The 16,229-nt window shown below is 38.6% G+C and overlaps 1 protein-coding gene across 14 annotated transcripts in view; it reads right to left on the reverse strand.

Moving 5' to 3' along the window:
* Positions 1-16,229, reverse strand: part of LOC137244078 (major facilitator superfamily domain-containing protein 6) — a 113,973-nt gene that overhangs the window by 43,008 nt on the left and 54,736 nt on the right. The window contains exon 1 of one of the 14 annotated variants that reach the window (XR_010950788.1): positions 815-7,132. The exons of the other annotated variants lie outside the window; for them this stretch is intronic. The gene's annotated coding sequence lies outside the window, so the exon portion shown is untranslated. Of the gene's footprint in view, positions 1-814; positions 7,133-16,229 lie in introns of those variants that run through there. 14 annotated transcript variants of the gene reach the window in all.

Raw genomic sequence — 16,229 nt, forward strand, 5'->3', positions numbered from 1 at the left:
AACCCTTATCACCTTGCAGCACATATATAGGTTTCGGCTGCTCTAAACCCACCCTACCTTGGCCTTTAAGATGGTTATAAGGCCCCATTAGACCACCCCCCACTTCCTTCGATCAGACCAAACTAATTATTTTAGCAATCCATTATAAAAACTATATTTATTTACATTCAAGACATAATTATGTGCTTATGGTACTTAGGATTCTAAGGGAAGAAACTCAACTTTCAAATTTCACATATGCTTCTATCACTTAACTACTAACACATTTTTTTGATGGGTCTTATACAAAAAGACAATAACTAACCTACCTCAACAGCTGGTATCGTATTTGGTCATTGCCCTATATTCTTAAAGTATGTAATTTTCATGTTCTAATTACATACCTACATACACATGCATTGGTTTTCGCAAAGAAACAGGAAAGGAGCAAACCAAGAACTAGGGAAGAGTGGGAGAACAGAGTCTACCACGTTTGGTTCTCAAATAAAAACAATGTTGGCAGAAAGTTTGAGTGAATCAAAAAAAAAATGAAATTCTTTATATTATGAATGAATTCCAGTTCGTTCATAATCTTTGCATAGTTGTGTATGTATGTAGCTCAACAAACTAAGCTCCTCCATATGTACGTATCATCGTATGTATGATCACTTAGAAGAGAAGATCTGGATAGTAAACCAAACGTAAAAGAGATTTAAGTACACTAATTCCGCGGGTACAACCGCACTTGTGTATATACACACGTATATAGGTACATATGGATGAAAAAAAAATTGTTTTTATAATTAGTGAAGAATAATAATTCAATATGACTTACATTGGTGTCAATAAAGCAGTCCCACGTAGCGAAGAGGCCTCCTTGCTGTGTGCGCTGAAATCTTAGGTTTATGTTTGTTTCATATATGCATATGTTATTTATTTTCCTATCCACCCTAATAAGTATTCATGTTTTTAGTTATTGTAAGAAATAAAATGAAACAAATCGACAAGAATTTCAATTGAAAAGCAGAAGAATAGTAAGGGAGGGATCACTAAATGTGATGATCTCCTAAATCACGTGACAGCATGCATGTGTATAAATATGTAAAATGTAGGTGTGCATTGAAATCGAGACTTTAAGATAAAACTAAAAGGAGAAAACCAACTCTTGTTGAGGGAGACTAATGATTATTTTGGCCCTCAGAAATGCCAAAATGACACTCTTATTTTAATCATTATTTAACAAGTATTATCGTTCTAATTAGATTTTATTTTCATTGACCTAATTAAGTTAGGTTAACAATAAGTTAAAAGGGGTAACTCTTTACTAAATTACCCTTTGGTTTTCTTTAGATAAGAAAGCAAATTCCTATGTAATATTTAGCGCGATTTAAGATTTTTCTTTTTCTCCTCTTTAAATTAATGTATAATTTCCTTCGGAATATAAAATGTTAACACCTTTTATCGCAATTAGCTTAGTGTGTGCACGTGTTTACACACACGTATATATAATGTTAAGTTATTTTTACTTTGGTGCATGTTTAATTTAACATAACATTTATTGGCACGGCAAAGTTAAAAATATTTTACTTTGGGAGCAGTAAAATTCAATTAGGATAAAAAGCAATATATTTGGGAGAGAAAATATGTTTATTTATCTGTGTCACGGATTTGTGGCTTCCAGGTGTAGGATGATGATGCTGATTCGCAGAGGATCGGCCTCCTCCTGGTGGTTTCCGAGTCTTGATGGTGGTAGCAGCTAGTTAAAATCTGGATGGTGGTTGCAGCCTGGTAGCCAGCAGAGATTTAACACGCGTTGCCGATTAAAATATTTGAAGCGCACACTTTTTATTTACTACTTTAAATAATATTTATATAACCGCGTCAATATATATTTATATCGTTTGGTTATACCATTAAACGTGGTTTTGAACTCATGATTATGTTGGCGTGTCTCTGCTGGTCTTACCTCCTTACACGTTCGTTCCCAAAAAAGAAAAGAAAGAAGTTTTTCCGGAAACTCAAGTGGGCAATTTTTGAAGGCTGGCAAATCAGCTGTTTCATGAATGTCATTGAAGGAAGTGTTCGGAATGACACAACTTTTAGTACAAATTGGGTTAATTGACAAGGGGAAAATGATATATACCCTATCGTAAGTTGTGTGGTTTTTTTCGGAATAATCATTATGACGAATATGTTTTTTTTTTCTCAGGCACGTACGCCAGTACACACCCCCCCACCTAGAGTGTTGGTGCGTTGTTTTTGGCTTCCAAAATGTCTTTTCGATGGTATATTCCTCGTTTTCCACTCGAATCGTCTTCAAGGTCATACATGCAGTTTCCTTTTAGTGCCACCACCTTAGCTTTGATGAATTTTGGTGCAAGTTTTGCACAGAACTTCTTTGCTGCATCACTTTGTGCAAAATTTCGCCTATAAACCATGTCTCCTACATTAAAGTTTTTGGTGGAGCTACGCAGGTTATACCGTTTAGCTGAGTTTTCAAACGCCAGTCTAATTTTATCAACTAAAGACGTTCGGATCAGTTTAAGCCTGTCTGTTCTATCTATTTGCTGGTCATCTAGTACCTGGAGTGTTCGCAAAAGAGGATAGTCCTCGCTATGGGATAGCATTTGTTGACCAAACAGTGCATAGTATGGTGAGCATCCTATTGACTGATGGTAAGCACTTCTTAACGCTTCACCTATGTCAAGGAGATGTTTGTCCCAGAGCGTCTGATCATCCTTCAAGTACGCTCGGATGCCTTGTAGTATCGACCGATTCACCCGCTCGCTAGCATTAGCTTGAGGGCTGTATAAAGCTGTATATACATGTTTTACTCCCCGTTCCTTAAGCAAGTTATTAAATTGCGAAGATTTAAACTGTTTTCCATTATCACTAAGGATTATTTCTGGGGTTCCGAAGATGCTGAAAACTTGCTCTCTCATGAAATTACAAATGCCGGACGTATTAAAATTTCTAACTGGTTTGAGTAATGGGAATTTAGTTAAATGATCAAGAACAATTAAAATGCCGATATTGCCTTGTCGGGATCGTGGATATGGGCCAAGTAAATCTATATACAATTTTTGGAATGGACGTTGAACAGCATACTGGGTGGACATTGGAGGTCGCAGGATTACATTAGGCGCTTTGCTTTGACGACAAATGTCACAATTTTGTACGTAGTCTTTTACATTCGCGACCATGTTTGGCCAATAAAAATTCACGCGTAGACGCTCCAATGTCTTTGCTATGCCTGCGTGGCCTTTATTTGGCGGAGAGTGTGCGTCTTGGATAACTCTCTCGACTAAAGTTTTTGGGATCCACAATTTCCAGTTAAATGCTTCTCGAGACGGGTCTCCGTCAGGGTGTTCAGTTCGTTTATATAAATGACCATCTACTATTTGCAGATCAGGTAGTTGGCTTTCATTATTACGAACTTGACGTATTAACTTTGTGTACTCATCGGACGAAAACTCGGACGACATGAGATCTATAGACGGACGGACTTGTAACTCACTAATATCTTCGAAATTCTGCCGTGATAAACTATCGGGTACTACGTTTTGGGAACCTTTTCTATGCTCAATTGTAAATCGATATTTCTGGAGCTTAAGTGACCATCGGGCTAGTCGGCTAGAGAGATCTGACTGGCGCATCAACCATTGCAAGCTGGCGTGATCTGTGACGATGGTGAAATCTTGCCCTTCTACGTAGGCTCTAAACTTCTTCAAGCTAAGCATAGCTGCAAGACACTCTAGCTCTGTAACGCTATAGTTGCTCTGAGCCTTGTTTAGCTTTTGCGAGAAATAGGCAATTGGTACTTCGACTCCATCGTCATTTTTCTGCAATAAAACAGCACCAACACCAAACTTACAGGCATCGCATTGTATTATGAACGGTTTTTCATAGTTGGGACTCGTCAAGACTGGGGCACTACATAGTTTTTGCTTAAGGCTTTCAAACGCTGATTGTGCCACATCGTTCCAGCTGAAGTGTTTACTTTTCTTTAACAAGTTGGTCAGTGGAGTGGTAACAGTGGCAAAATTATCGACAAATCGTCTATACCACCCTGCCATACCTAGGAAGCGTCTTAGCTGTTTTATGTTAGATGGGACTGGATAGTTTGTTACAGCAGAAATTTTATCGGGATCCGTTCTAAGAGTGCCATCACCAACAATGTAACCAAGATAACGTACTTCCTTGATACAAAATTTGCTTTTTTCGACATTGATTGTTAAACCGGCTTTCCTTAGGCAGTGAGCAACATCGGACAAAACGGACATATGTGTGTCGAAATCTTCCGACACTATCAAAAGGTCATCTAGGTAGACAAATACTTGGTTCTTTAACTGGGGAGGAATAACACGATCCATCAAGCGACAGAGAGCTTGTGGGGCGTTGCACAGGCCGAAGGGCATCACGCGGTATCGGTAAAGCGGACGATTTGGGACTGTAAAACAGGTGTAATCTCTGGAGTTTTCTGCTAAGGGAATTTGCCAAAAGGCGCGTCGCAGATCAAGGGAACTAATGAATTTAGCCTTTGGTATTCTACTTAATATACCTTCTATATGTGGGAGGGGATAAGCGTCCTTTATTGTGACACTATTTACTTTTCTGGAGTCTAAACACAGACGGACTTTATTCGGCTTTTTCACTAGAACAATCGGACTGGACCATGGACTATTTGGAGACTCCTCGATTACACCTAACTTAAGCATCTCATCAATTTCTGCATGGACAAGCTTTTCCACTGCAGGAGAGATTGGAAAATACCTTTGCTTAATCGGACGGACGTTCGGTTGGAGCTCAATAACATACTCCATTAACGAGGTTTTTCCCAAGCCTTCTTTCTCGAAGTTTGGGAATCGGCTTTTAACTTTTTCAAGACGACGTTTTTGCTCAAAACTTAAGGGAAGAAGGTTTTCTTCTTCTTTCCATGGGGAAGTTGATATCTCGGCAACTATGTGGGGTGCGATTTGGAACTTGGCCCAAAAGTCAACTCCTAGTATAACTTTTTGAGACAAGCTAGGTATTATAAAAAATTTTATTTTCTCACTTCTACCTTCAAATTTGACGTCAAGTTCTACTGTGCCATAAACAACTTGCATTTTGCCATCGGCTGTACAAACTGCTGTTGTATGTTTGCGCAGTTTAGTTTTCGTACTAATCTCTTCAGCTAAATTCGAACCTAAACAAGAGACCTGTGCTCCACTATCGAGTAGGGCTAAATATTCTATTCCAAGGATATGTATTTTCGCGTAAGGCCTCACATCAAAGTTTTTTTGTTCAATAGAACAGATAGTGCTATTAAGCTGTTTTCGATTCTCCTTAACTTTTTTCCAAAATTCTACTGCACGTGCTGACGATCGAACTAAACGGCAGTTTGTTTTCGCATAATCAGTGTTGAATATTTTGCTTCTAATTTCATTATAATTTTGCATGCGAACTTTATATGGTATAATCGTATGAACGAAAGGGGTTAGTTTATTATCATCGCTAATATTATTATTATTTTTCCTCTCAAGTACTTTTAGACAATCCTCGCTTTGCGACTGAGGTGCAAATGTAGATTTATTATTTACGATTTGTTCTTCTGATCGTGGCGAGGGGTCTGTTTCAAACCCTCGCCCGCTTTCACGTTTCCCGGGTTACAGTTTTTACATGTAGGTCTGTATACATTACTGGCACCGCAACCGTAACAAAATACACTTCTTTCCTCCAGACAGTCGAAATACCGATGTCCTTCATTTTTGCAGTTCCAGCAAATAGATTTTGGTTTATTTAGATTTGTTGAAATTCCATCAATCTCGTATTCTATGTTTCCTGCTGAATCTTCTTCAGGGATCAACTCATTCACAAAACGTCGCTGTGGTGGTCGTTGATTGGTGGCAGATACTGTGGTGCTACACTTCGCAAGTTCATTCAGAAGGCTTTCACCTTTAAGACAAAGTCTTCGCAATTCAGCCATTGAACCGATAGGCAAGTATAAGAGTTGTTGGCGAACGCGGGGTCTCAGATTATGTTGCAATATTTCCACCAGCTCAGGTTCAGGCAAGGGAGTTTGTAAAGATTCTGCAATTTTCAGAACAGCATTTCGATAGTCATCGAATGTTTCGTTTGGCCCTTGCTTCCTACTGCGAATTGATTCCTTTATTTCAAAATCACTTTTGTGTTGTTGAAAGTTGGTTCGCAAAGCCTGGCAGAGAGAAGGCCAAGTGACACGCTCAACAGATCGCCGGTATCGCCAATACCAATCCCTTGCTTCGCTTACAAATAGGATTTGGACATGCTCACATAATAAACCGAAATTGCCGCCTAAGGTATCGACAACCTGACTTTCTATTCTATATATAAAGCTATCAACTGAAAGACTAGGGGAACCATCAAATTTAATATTCCAGTTTGATATAAGCTGAGCTATTCTTCCCGAGTTTGGAATATTGGTACTATCACTAAACCGTATTTGGTCTATATTTCTATGAAAATTCTGATTCTGAGAATCGTACGCTAACTGAGGAATATCAATAGGCCACGAAGGAGTTGATACATTTGGTTGTACCGTGCGAGGTGGATTAACATGTGACGGGCTGTTGTTTACAACAGGTTGCGCCGACTGTGCATTTATATTTAGTCTCTCTACTAAGTTGGCTATGACACCATCGAGTTTTTGCTCTAGAATTTGGGTAACGCGATTTTCTAAATCGTCAAAAATTGTTGCCTGCCTGGCAGATATCACTGCCGAAACTATGTTTTGGACTCGGTTGTCCTCTTCAGCATTGATGTTGATTGCACCTTGCTGTTGAAGTAGAGGTAAACTCGCTGCTCCTTGCGATTGGTGCTCAGGTAAACTACCTGCTCCTTGCTCTAGCGATTCTCGATGTTGGAAACTCGCGTTTAATCTCCGTCTCTCGTTAGGAGGATTTCCTGTCTGGGCAGCTAGACGCAATCTAGTATTCGGGCCTGGTTTCTGGGTAAATTCCTTGCTACAGCAATTCGCGTTGCATTGGGGACATGAGCTCTTCTTTTTGAGCCAAGTCAACAAGCACGTTCGGTGAAAACGGTGGGAGCAGACTGTTGTCAAAAGCTGATCGTTTTCATGGAAACTTGTCCTACAGATCGTACATCCGTTCTCCATTTTCAAAAGAATTTTGAAAAAAAATGAACAAAATAAAAATATGGATAACTAGCTATACTGACTTTTTCCCGTCGTAATATTAACTAGTCTCGAGTAAAAGGGTATTTTTGTTTTAGCAACCTTCGAAAGGATGCCGCAAAATCGAGTTCAGAAAATATATTATAATATTCTTATAATATTAGTATTATTAGGGCGATTCAAAAGAAAACACAAAAAAATATATTGATATCTAATATTGGTCTGTCACAATATAGAATAGTTCCACAAAATTAAACCAAATTTCATAAAAAAAATCAAAATATGATAAGTATAGAAAAATCTTCCAAAAAAACTGATAATTATCTATAATCAAAAAATGTTGTTCTGATTCTCCAGTCGTAGGGGTGTCAGAACTGGGTGATATCAGGCTAATGTAAGTACGCTGCAATCGTAAGGCATGGGTCAAGAGAAAGAAATAATCCACAAATTTAAATAGGTGGAGTAAACAATATTTCAAATCCTTAACAAAACTCAAACGAGTTGGATATCAAATCTTATCTTGCTTATAAAATTACACAAATTGTTGGGTACTGTCGGTAAGCCAGTTAGCATTTAGCTATACTGCAACTTAATTCCTCACAATTGAACAAAATGCAACTAACAAGAAGAAAATGTTTATTTCGAAAATTAAAGATATATAATTTATAAGATCGTCTACATACTTGGTGATTCGCGGTCAATTCCCAAGGCATATAACCCAAAAGAGTTGCAATTCCAGCAAATACTTGAGCACATAAACGCAAAAAAAAATTTATAAGAAAAAATTTAATTCCTTGGTAATTCCTCTTTGCATGAAAAGCTGGTCAAATCCGTAGGCATTAAGCTACATGGATTGCATTCCAAGAAATTTTTCGCTCAAAGATTCTTACATCACCAAAGAACTATGGCCGGACGGACAATAACGTATTCCAAAAGGGAATAAATACTACAGGCCAAAGAATGCTACTTATATAATCTCTCGGGCCCCACACTTGGACGCCATTTTCTGTTATGGTACCTGTGAAAAGGGTGCTATGAAACGTTTGAGTATCGTTCAGAAGGTCTTGTGAGATGCCTCCTGTAGCTGCCGCGTGTGCACTGGCTTGTTCCCGGAGCTTCAGCCTGGGGCGGGGTAGTTCAAACAGCTACAGGACCAAGATACCTTCTCCCTATTCTACAGTCCTAACAAGAAATATTTATACTTGCACACTAAACGTAAAGAAAACTATCACCTGAATCTTACTTCTACAAGCGTACTTACGTGTTCAACCCTTATCACCTTGCAGCACATATATAGGTTTCGGCTGCTCTAAACCCACCCTACCTTGGCCTTTAAGATGGTTATAAGGCCCCATTAGACCACCCCCCACTTCCTTCGATCAGACCAAACTAATTATTTTAGCAATCCATTATAAAAACTATATTTATTTACATTCAAGACATAATTATGTGCTTATGGTACTTAGGATTCTAAGGGAAGAAACTCAACTTTCAAATTTCACATATGCTTCTATCACTTAACTACTAACACATTTTTTTGATGGGTCTTATACAAAAAGACAATAACTAACCTACCTCAACAGCTGGTATCGTATTTGGTCATTGCCCTATATTCTTAAAGTATGTAATTTTCATGTTCTAATTACATACCTACATACACATGCATTGGTTTTCGCAAAGAAACAGGAAAGGAGCAAACCAAGAACTAGGGAAGAGTGGGAGAACAGAGTCTACCACGTTTGGTTCTCAAATAAAAACAATGTTGGCAGAAAGTTTGAGTGAATCAAAAAAAAAATGAAATTCTTTATATTATGAATGAATTCCAGTTCGTTCATAATCTTTGCATAGTTGTGTATGTATGTAGCTCAACAAACTAAGCTCCTCCATATGTACGTATCATCGTATGTATGATCACTTAGAAGAGAAGATCTGGATAGTAAACCAAACGTAAAAGAGATTTAAGTACACTAATTCCGCGGGTACAACCGCACTTGTGTATATACACACGTATATAGGTACATATGGATGAAAAAAAAATTGTTTTTATAATTAGTGAAGAATAATAATTCAATATGACTTACATTGGTGTCAATAAAGCAGTCCCACGTAGCGAAGAGGCCTCCTTGCTGTGTGCGCTGAAATCTTAGGTTTATGTTTGTTTCATATATGCATATGTTATTTATTTTCCTATCCACCCTAATAAGTATTCATGTTTTTAGTTATTGTAAGAAATAAAATGAAACAAATCGACAAGAATTTCAATTGAAAAGCAGAAGAATAGTAAGGGAGGGATCACTAAATGTGATGATCTCCTAAATCACGTGACAGCATGCATGTGTATAAATATGTAAAATGTAGGTGTGCATTGAAATCGAGACTTTAAGATAAAACTAAAAGGAGAAAACCAACTCTTGTTGAGGGAGACTAATGATTATTTTGGCCCTCAGAAATGCCAAAATGACACTCTTATTTTAATCATTATTTAACAAGTATTATCGTTCTAATTAGATTTTATTTTCATTGACCTAATTAAGTTAGGTTAACAATAAGTTAAAAGGGGTAACTCTTTACTAAATTACCCTTTGGTTTTCTTTAGATAAGAAAGCAAATTCCTATGTAATATTTAGCGCGATTTAAGATTTTTCTTTTTCTCCTCTTTAAATTAATGTATAATTTCCTTCGGAATATAAAATGTTAACACCTTTTATCGCAATTAGCTTAGTGTGTGCACGTGTTTACACACACGTATATATAATGTTAAGTTATTTTTACTTTGGTGCATGTTTAATTTAACATAACATTTATTGGCACGGCAAAGTTAAAAATATTTTACTTTGGGAGCAGTAAAATTCAATTAGGATAAAAAGCAATATATTTGGGAGAGAAAATATGTTTATTTATCTGTGTCACGGATTTGTGGCTTCCAGGTGTAGGATGATGATGCTGATTCGCAGAGGATCGGCCTCCTCCTGGTGGTTTCCGAGTCTTGATGGTGGTAGCAGCTAGTTAAAATCTGGATGGTGGTTGCAGCCTGGTAGCCAGCAGAGATTTAACACGCGTTGCCGATTAAAATATTTGAAGCGCACACTTTTTATTTACTACTTTAAATAATATTTATATAACCGCGTCAATATATATTTATATCGTTTGGTTATACCATTAAACGTGGTTTTGAACTCATGATTATGTTGGCGTGTCTCTGCTGGTCTTACCTCCTTACACGTTCGTTCCCAAAAAAGAAAAGAAAGAAGTTTTTCCGGAAACTCAAGTGGGCAATTTTTGAAGGCTGGCAAATCAGCTGTTTCATGAATGTCATTGAAGGAAGTGTTCGGAATGACACAACTTTTAGTACAAATTGGGTTAATTGACAAGGGGAAAATGATATATACCCTATCGTAAGTTGTGTGGTTTTTTTCGGAATAATCATTATGACGAATATGTTTTTTTTTTTCTCAGGCACGTACGCCAGTACACACTTTGTAGGGATGTGAAGTGTGAAAATTTATGTATGTACATGTTCAGTATTTAGCGGGTTTATCCAATGCACAAGATGAATGGAATTCCCACATACTATTTAGGGTTTCACCACACATTTCATTAAAAATATGAAAAATGAATAAAATATTATTCATTGCGGCGAGCCCGGCAGACAAACTTGCCAAACTTTTAGCTACATTCACAGCGACTCTCACTTCCACACCCACTCTAATTACCACTCCCAGTCCCATCTACACTTCCGCTTCCAAACCTCAGATAAAATTCTCAATTTTTAACGAAACTTCAGTGGGCTGGCATAAATTCTTCCAGAGACAGAGAAAGATTCCATTAGTATGGGAGGTGCCACGCCCCTTATATATTGAAGTGATTTTTAACAACTATTTTTCTTAGAGTGCAAAACGATAGTCTGATATCTTTACGTATTTTTGGTATCCTTCCAGGTATATTTCCAGAGATATGCAGTATTAACGAACTCGTTGGTATAGGGTAATGCCAAGCCCTGGGCAAAAGAGAATTGAAAATTAAAAAAAAAAATGTTTTTCAGCTAGAAAAGTTTCTCTAAGCGAAGTTTCCCCTTGATAGTGGTTTGGCAAACACTACGAATGTATTTCTGCCATTGAAAGCAGTTGCAGTTGCCGTTCGTTGTCGGCGTAAACATGTGGGTCCCGTCCCGCCTATTTGTAGGAAAGATGAAAAAAAGCGCTACTAAAATTGGAAGAGAAGCTTGGCTTCAATCTCCGCGAAGTTGATTCGCCAAAGGATTTCTTTTTTAAGATACAGAGAAGATATAATGCTTTTCCGAATCGCCCTGGTATACCATGGATACTTCCAGATATATTCAGTATGAGAGATGAAATTGGCAAGGGCGAAGCCGCGCCCCTGCCCTTAAATAAATAGGAATGAATGAATATTATTTTATTTATTTCATTAGAGGTCTATCTGAGGTTTGGAAGCGGAAGTGTAGATGGGACTGGGAGTGGTAATTAGAGCGGGTGTGGAAGTGAGAGTCGCTGTGAACGTAGCTAAAAGTTTGGCAATAATTGTGTCTGCCGGGCTCGCCGCAATGAATAATATTTTATTCATTTTTCATATTTTAATGAAATGTGTGGTGAAACCCTAAATAGTATGTGGGAATTTGTGACATCAAAATATTTTGGAGTTGGAGGAGGGACAAGCATACGTGACGCAGAGTCGAGTAAATTCTTTGGAAGGATTATGTATTGAGGACTTTGGTTGTAACAAATTGTCAGGAAAGAGTCCTTGTAATAATGAGTCACTAATGAACTAAATAGAATGAGAAATAATAGGCAATTAAATAAAGACTAAAAACTTAAAAATAAAATAATTTAAAAAAAATTTTTAAGTTTCTATTGATAGTCATAAGTAAAACCAACTGAACCTTAATCAGGTTATGCTACGCCTCTCATTTTCAGAAATTTCACGCGCCCAACGCTTTTATTTAATTGTCTGATCAACGCCCTAGATTGATAAGGAGTGTGATGACTAGTACCTAGGACCTACCTAATTATTTTCTAGCTTTTCGTATTATTATTATTTCATGTAGGTATTGCTTTCAATAACACCGTTTAATTTAAAAAAAATTTTTTTTAATTATTTTTTTAAGATCAAGACAAAACAAATCAATTTAAATTTTCATTAAAAAAGTTTAAGTTTAAGAAACCGAATATTCGGTTCGGGATTCGGCCAAAAAGTCGAGGTTCGGTCGGACACAAATTTTTATGCTGGTAAGCTTTTCTTGGCAGAAATAGAGCTCTGTCGTTGAGCTACCACGTTTTAGAAAAATTTTAAAATACTTTGATGTCAGTTGTCACGACAATTGAGTCGATGACCTTTGGTTATTTATGACCTTTGGACTGTATGCAATATTTGTTCCAAATATGAGCCAAATCGGGCATCATAGGTCGCTTTCTATTCATGTATGTATTATGTGTTCTAAATATGGACCAAATAAAATCGGACCACAAATACGAATTTTATGCGGCGGTTTTTTCACAGGTCGATTTCTATTCTTGCATGTATTATGTGTTCCAAATATGAGCCAAATCGGACCACAAAAGCGAATTTTGCCAATATCTCGATCCTTGTGCCACCTAGCGGCGATTTTTTTCTTATTATTGCATTGTCGTCGGGTTCTGAACTATATTCCAAGTTTCAAGCTTGTAGCTTATCGGGAAGTTACTTAAATTTCAATTACAAGATTCGTTCACAACGGCCGTGGGGCCGTGCATGCGGCCTGCCTGTCAACTCAAGCTAAATAAAACCGTTTAAAAAAAGGTAGACTTCTACATACATGCATTCACATTAGTATTCTCAAAGTGGAAAATGTCGCCCCGAACCCGAACATTAAGGGCTTGCGGAACGGCAAGTTATCTTTTACACACTGAGTTGATTTAAAACTAAACAGGGCCGTCATGGTGTGGCGGTAACGTGCTCCGCCTACCACTCCAAAGGTCCTTGGTTCAATTCCCAGGCAAAGCAGCATCAAAAATTTAGGAACAATTTATTTCAATTAGAAGAACGGCTCTCTAAGCAGATTGTCCCTCTGCAGTGAATTTGCAAATACTCGGAGTGTATTTCTGCCATGAAAAGCTTCCCAGTGTCAACTCATCGGCCTTGATGGTTGTATCTTTCCTGCAAATTGGCGGGACGGAACCTACATGTTTTATGCCGACTCCGAACGCCATCTGCAAGGCAGATGAGTTTTCACTGAGAAGCTTTTCATGGCAGAAATACACTCGGAGTGCTTGCCAAATCTCTGCCGAGGGGCGACATGGCTTATAAAAACTTTCGTCTAATTGAAACATCTTGTTCCAAAATTTTGATGTTGCTTTGCCCGGGGCGTGAATCCAGGATCCTCGGTGTGGTAGGCGGTGCACACCACCGCAACACCATGGCGGCCTTGTTAGCTTTACACTTATGAAACTGGTTAAAAGGGAGCATAAGCAACGGGCTTTATGCATATTGTGACGAATATTAGCAACACTAAGGGATACTATCATCACTAAGCCAACACTAAGCAGTGAGTTGTATGCACATCAACAAATCAATCATTATGTCTATACATATGTCCATACAAGCAGCGGAGGGCAACGCACAAACACATGCATATATCTGAGATACTCCCAAAAGTAGGTAATCATCTGTGGAAGTATCACTCACATATACACGCGCATGGGCTATGCGAGAAGCTATGATAATCATGCATCTATAGTTATAGCTGAGAAAAGTATAGCTGGTAAACCAGTAGTAAATTCTAGAAATAGAAACGCCTAGATGTATGCGAACGAGACATCACAGAGTATAAAAGGAGGTAAAGCTGAGAATTAGTAATCAGTTTCATTTTTGCACGCTATCTGTCGAGAAGTAAAAGTGTTATTGTGAAGTACTTTAATAAAGGCCATTTGCATTATTGAATAGTGGAGTTATTTGTTCAACAGTTTAGTGATTCGAACGTTAGTATAGGATTTGGAATAAGCGGAATTTCCCTAAATTTGTTACAATTGGTGTCAGAAGAGGAATTGTTGAATAAATTCCGAAGATATTGAGTACAACAAGGGCATGGCAAGTGAATTAAGGATCCAGCAATTGAAAAAGGAGTTGGAGAACCGTGGGTTGAGTACAACCGGTAATAAGATCCAACTTCAAGCACGGATACGAGACGCTATGGAGTCGGAAGGAATTAATGTTGAACAGTACGTCTTTCATCTTGATAGCGACCAGACAACAACAAAAATGGAAGGGACAGTTACGAGCACAGACTTGAACATGATTTTGGCTGCAATATCTGCACAAACATCGACAGTAACATCCAAGATGGAAACTCAACTGGAAGAACAGAAGATATATATGTCATCTCAACTGGAAGAACAGAAAACATATATGGTATCCCAACTGGAAGAACAGTAGACATATATCGCAAGAGACACGCATAACATCCAAGATGGAATCACAAGAAGCGCGTATTTCAGAAATGTCGACACAGATTACATCTAAGATGGAAACACAGTTAGAAGAACAGAAGACATACATATATGGCTGAGCAGTTGAAAGCACAAGAAACTCGCATATCCTCGCAACTGTCAGAACAGGGAGCAAGGGAAGCGCAGGATGCAAAAATCGCTAAATTTCAGACAGAAGTCGATTTGAAGGGTCGTATGGAGCAGTTACAACTAAATCGCCCAGCTGTTTCAGCGAGCAATCCAAAGGCAAAAAGAAGAAGACCCCAACAATGAATGCTGAAGATAAAGTTGCAGCTCTATGCGTAGCATTGATGGGGCCAGCAGCCGAAATCCTAGAGACGATTCCCGAAGGAGAGCGGAACAACTATGAAGCATTGATGGTTGCTGTAGAACGGCGTTACGGAAGCGAACACAGGAAACAAATCTACGAAATAGAATTGTAAGACCGCTACCAAAAATCTAACGAGACTTTGCAGGAGTTTGCTTCCGATGTTGAAAGGTTGGCTCATTTTGCAAATGCGGACGCACCTGTGGAATACACCGCTAGGGTAAAACTCCAGAGTTTTATAATTGGCAGACGGTACGTGGAAACGAAGCGAGCTACATACGCAAACACAAAGCTAGCATTTGCTGAAACGGTATCTCAGGCACTGACTCAGGAAACAGCGTCACTTTTGAGTAAGCCTGCGTACAAAGCTCATCGCGTGGAAGTGGAAAGGCCAGACACAATTTTGAGAGCATTAACAGGAACGGAGCAGAAAAACGATGGTGTCGTCAAATGCTTTAAGTGTGCCAGGGCACATTGCAGGTTATTGCAGTACCGACCCTAACAGTTCCAAAAATGTGGGTGGCCGTACACAGAGCTGAAGGAGATGAGCAAATCTCCAAATCTGCTCAATCGTTAAACTGAAGCGAGTCAGCCGCAAGGGTCGACAGCTGGCTCCCGCAATTGAATGCCCCATAATCTCTACCTCGCAAATTGGAAGGAGGTCAAGCAATCTTACTATCGGAGGACATGTGGATGTAAAGGAACGCTTACTGACTGTAGATACGGGTGCATCTCATCCCATCATTCGATCAGATTTAGTCAACAAGAAGATAAGACCATTGCTTGGAGCAAGATTACGTACAGCCACGGGAGAGGAGACCCGGGTAATTGGAGAAGTAGCATGTGACGTAGCAATTGGAAATGTCACGGTATTACACAATTTTATAGTGGCAGAGATTGTTGATGAAATCATAATTGGAGTGGACTTCTTAATCAACCAAGGCATCAAGAGCGATATGCAAAGCAAGACGATGCAATATAAGAACATGGATGTGCCACTTAATTTCGGCCACGAGAGAGGCTACAGCAGTAAACGAGTGCTGGTGGAAGGGAGTCAGCAAATACCACCAAAATCCGAAGCAGTCATCTGGGCAAATGTTGATGGAGATTGTGGGACAAAAAAATTGTGGGTTGTCGAGGCAGCAAACAAATCAACACCGAACATACTTGTAGGAAAAACCCTGGCTATGACAAAACAAGATAGACATATTCCGGTAAGAGTACTCAATGAGTTCAAGTCACCACCCAAACTGACCAAAGGAGCTATTTTGGGAAGATGCCAAGAGGTTGA

This window comes from Eurosta solidaginis, chromosome 3, assembly GCF_040869045.1.
Source record: "Eurosta solidaginis isolate ZX-2024a chromosome 3, ASM4086904v1, whole genome shotgun sequence".
Classification (NCBI taxonomy): Eukaryota; Metazoa; Arthropoda; class Insecta; order Diptera; family Tephritidae; genus Eurosta; species Eurosta solidaginis.